Source organism: Morone saxatilis, unplaced genomic scaffold, assembly GCF_004916995.1.
Source record: "Morone saxatilis isolate NCDOM2014 unplaced genomic scaffold, NCSU_SB_2.0 Contig5, whole genome shotgun sequence".
Taxonomy (NCBI): domain Eukaryota; kingdom Metazoa; phylum Chordata; class Actinopteri; family Moronidae; genus Morone; species Morone saxatilis.
Window position 1 is genome coordinate 23,568,901 of NW_023340095.1, and position 5,242 is coordinate 23,574,142.

Sequence of the window (5,242 nt, forward strand, 5' to 3'; positions counted from 1 at the left end):
CTCCTAAATGTTACACACTGGACTCTTAAAGAAAGTAAAAGAGGCATGCCACAATGATGTCACATGAGATATCTGGTTGATGGTTATATCAACCCAGGCTCTATAAAACTGGGTAACGTTGCTCATGGGCCAGATTCAAGTTCATCAGGGGTGCCTTGTATATCAAAGTGATGCACCATCAAACTGCAAACATTTTTGTGTGTTTGTGTTATTATTGTAAGGTTTTTAGAGAGAATAGCCTATATTTACCCACACATCAACGCTGAGAACAGATTTTGCTATTCACATCAGCTCCACCATTTACTGATAGAGCTAAAGGAAAGTGGATTATGTCAATACAGACATTTACACTGGAAAACCCTCAAACCTTTGTTTATTTGTTCATTTAATTGCCCATTAAGCCTCAAAACACCTTGAAAAAAAATAACTGTAATGTAGATGTTGTGTGTTGAAATGGAGTGTGTATGATGCAATCAAAGGTAATTTTGAATCAGTGGTACATTTGGAGTTTTATGTTTAACACTTTCTGTTATTTTAACACAGTTCTTCTTTGGAATATTATACATTTTTTTTGTTGTTTTATCTTATATGTATTTCTTGTATTTTCTTCACTTAATATGCAATGATCATTGGGAAATGGAAAATAGCTAATTCAAACCACTGTGTTTTTTAGATAGATCACAATGAAAGTGCTGATGTTATGACATTCGGTGTCATTCTGACGTCACAGCTGTGTTTTGCCTGGAAACACTTTGTGGGGTTATGCCCCAATCTCACAGGGCTGACTTACAGAAGTTGCAGTCAGCATTACAGTCTTCAGTCACCCGGAAAACAGTGGTTTATTTTTGCTGCTGTCATTGTTTCACTGCTTTAGTACACGGTGCAAAAATATAATCAGAAGCTGTCAATTTGTATGTACATGTGGAAAATTCATCACACGAAACTGATGTTGGTGTAGTTTATCAATGAATGGCCAAAGCAGACACTCATCTGATGTTCAAAGTTCCCTAGTTAATGTAGATTGACGTGAAGGGAAATGAAGCTCAATAACTGTCTGAATTCAAGTTTGTTCCTGCTGTTGTGAACTGGATTTAATGCATATCAAGAAAGATCTTACTCTCACACATAGACAAAGTCAAATAAAGTCCCATAAGCCTTAAGTGACTGTAAATTATGAATGAGAGCAAAAGCATTTCATTCTGAGTAAACAAATATATTTTATTGACGTGGGCACAATAGAGATGGGAAATATGAGGTCTTTGGTGACTAGACCCCATTGTGACATCATTCTATTTAAAGCTAGGGCAGGTAATGTATTTCAGAAGCATTTTTGTTATATTATTGTTCTTTTCACATCCTGACAGAAATCAATAAATCAATCAAATCATCCTCTGAAAAATAAGAAAAGAAAAGAAATCTGATTCCTGTAGCAGTGACAGGCCTGTAATAAGATATTGCTAATGTTACCGATCTAGTACCAGAGAGAAAGAGACCAGCCAAAATGTTTTTTACCTACAAAACTTTTCACTGCTGAACAAAGAAAGAAAAGAGTTTTAGAGATATTAAGCTAATTATCTGGTTGGGTTTGTTCTGGGGGTAATTTGTTATTTTCCTGAACTCTGTAGTATGTAGAACTATGAATGAGACAGGAGGTAGTTGGATATGATTACACAGTGACAACTAAGTGATGTACTTCACAATGTGTGTTTTGGGGGGAGTGGCTTGAGAAGGAGGCCTGAAGGGAGGGGGTGGGATCTTTCTGGTAAGATATTTTCTAAATCCATCCATCTCTTGCTAGTTTCTCCCTGATTACCTACCATAGCGTTAAAGGAGTTGACACCATGATTAATATAGCAAACTACTGTGCCTATATTGGACCAAAAAAGGTGCCAGTACCTTAATTCAGCACACCTTACCCTAACTAGAAGCAATAGCATGTGTGTGGTTGACCCCAAAAACAGATTAAAAACCTGCTAATCAGGGTTATGTGAAGTCTGGGGCAGCCGGTTTCATGGCGACACAACGGAATTCATCGCCATACTGCAGACACGCCATTCGACTTGACACTGGGGCACAATCTGGTTGGTTCATCAAAAAGAGTAATACCTTACCTTTTTTTATTATTATTATATTATTTTGATGCACAGCAACAACAGTAGCAACAACTACACTAATAGTAGATTAGAAGAATAGAAATTCGATCCAGAGTTCTGTGTCTGACTTCCTGCCAGTACGAGCTGCTCTGTGCAGCTTCAGTCAAAAATAGACCAGCTGCATATTCTACACGGAGTAGAGCGGAGAGTGACTTCTGGGATGCGCCACAACGCTTCTTGTGGACTTTAGAGCATTGCATGATCACCTCGCAGCTGTGTCGGTTGGAAATTGTGGGTAAGAAAGAGAGAGAGACAGAGTTGAATTAATGAGCCTTAGGACAGTCTTTCTGGTTGATCTACTTTAAGTGCTTTCAGTAAAGCTTAAAAAATGTCAACATGCTGCTACTAAGGTGTTGGTGTGTGGGGGCGTGGTCTCCCTGCCTCACTGTGGCTCCCAGCCCTGCTCTCACTGCATACCTGCCACTTCCCATTCATTGTTAATTTATATCAGAAGCACATTTTTCCACGCTGGTCAACAAGTGGTTCTCTCTGATTATACGTACAGCTGATCTTTGTAATAATCTCATGAATTATGTCTTCATGGTTAAGCCGGTTGTCGCTTCTTCTGCAGCAATGAAGTTAAAAGGATCTTAAGGGAGGGGCTTTTCTCCTGCTGCCAGTGTGTGTGTGTATCATACAGCTTTTTTCATTTTTTGGAGTGAGCGGTGATGGATTTTAATGGACTTGTTTTACTCTATAGTAATGAAACCTTTGTATGTGTAGCTGTATTCATGCTCATCCAATACTAAAATTCTGCCAAAAACGTTATAACTCTGTTGTAATAATTGGGTGAACTGAAAGTGGATTCCGAAAAGGTTCTGAAAGTATCACAAACCATTCTGGAAACCCTATGGGGTGCACAGTGAAAACTTCCTTCACTGTAATGCGATAAGTTATTTTAACTCACAAGAATTGTTGAAACAGATTATATCAAAAATAACACAAACACATTTTTTTTGGTTGAAAAAGATTCTTGATAAAGCAGCTTTTACTAGTAATGTTAAGTGACATTAACATAGTTTTGTAAGTTACAGAAACAAAACCTGATTCTGATTTTGTTTTCACTTTACAAATACAAATAACTAAGTCAGTGTCACTTAAAATGACTAAAGCTGCTTGATCAAGAATGTTTTTTAACTTACAAAATTTAAAAAAAAGTTTGCTTAAAAAATTAGACGTAATTAGTTTCCACAATTTTTTGAGTTCTGGGTATACAGTGTTTGTAAGAGTACATATATAAAAACACGACCATCGTAGTTTCTCCTACACACAAGCAATACTCAGTTGTTTGCTGTCTGCCCAACTAGTTGTAGTGTTTGTGACCGCCACTCTCACCAGCTATAGTAGCCGCTGACAAGAGAGATCAGCAATATTCATTCAGCTACTATTCTCTTTGCTAAGCATCTCGCTCGACATCTTTTCATTTCCTGCAGAGGCGTGAGAACAGTTATTTTGGATAGTGATAACATATTGCCCCAGATTTGCATTTTTCATCATCAGCAAAATTTCTGACAATCATTTTGGAACCGTTCGAGATGTAATTTGAATAAACATGAAGGAAAATTACTTATGTCTCGCTGCTCAGATAATTTTTAATTTCATTTTAACTGCTCAAAATGAACATTTACAATATACAGTGAGATTAAAAATTCTTTACTGTTTTAATCTGTTTCTGCCAACCTGGATTTTACTAAACAACACAACATTTTCAAATAAACATGTTTATATCTTTATTTTTCAATTCAAAAGTTTCTTTATAGTATAGTTTTCTAAAATATGTATAATACAATGTGCAGTACATACAATATACAGTTATATTCCAGTAGCTCTTTACACAATTGGGAAGTAATGGATTACATAAAACTGAGTTACATAATCAGAACAGAAAAAAAGGTAACTGTAATTAATTTCACAATTTTAAAATACATCAGTTTTTCTTTAAAAATACACTGAGCAGCTCTGCTATGCTCTTGGTTTCCATTTTATTTTGTAAGGTTCTGTTCTGTTGTCAGATCAGTACTTCTTATTAATGTTTCTTTTCTCTTGTTTTTATTTGCCCAAAAGTAATAGAAAGGTTACATTACTTTAATATTTTGATACTTGGATTAGATTACTGACTACATTTTCTAACACAGTGGTTCCCAACTTGGTTCCCAAATGGTAATTGGTAATGGTAAATGGACCTGTATTTGTATAGCTCCTTTGTAGTCTTCCAACCGCTCAAGGATTCTTTGACATGCAGCAGGGAGGAGCCAGGAATTTAATCAACAACCTTCTGATTAGTGGACGGCCCGCTCTACCTCTGAGCCACAGCCACCCCAACCCTCCCAATCCTGCACTGTAAAGCCTAACAATATATATTTATAAAATAAGTAAGCTAACATAAGTTAATCCATTAAAACATTTTGAGTCACTCATTCCTGTGAATTAAACCCAACTCAAAAATGGATTGTTAAACTAACTCTTGAGTGCACTTAAATTTGAGCAGTATAATAGTATTCGTAGTTTGTTCCATTGACTAATTTCTTTAAGTTGACAATATATCATTACAAAAATGTAAGCCCCAATATTAATTTGCTACCATTTTGATAATTGATTAATTGTAAATTGTTTTTATTGTACGTCAGTGGTTTGCTTTAGTGGAAGAAAACTGAGTAAATTCAACTTAGGTGGAAACATGTATATAAATAAGATGCAACTTACTTTATTCAAATACACGTTTTAAATAAGTTTGGAGAAATGCTTCATATGAGTGTAATATACTTACTTGTTTTAAGTTCACTTAATTGAATAAAATTGGTACAATTAAGTTACCCAAGTTACCTTAACAATAAACACTTGAGTTACTTGTACTCAAATCAAAAACATTTTCATGCTTAAATTGTTGGAGGTAATACATTTAAACGGTTTAAGGCAATTGGTTTCCTTAAACAATTTCAGTTGGGCTAACTCATCTGGTTTTACAGTGAAGCTGTATTTTACAGTATGGGAATATGGATAGGACAGGCTTATCTACACTGGCCATTAAGAAGGTATTAGCTAATTCTGATTCCTACAGAGCACCAAATAATTTGAATATTAATTCATCC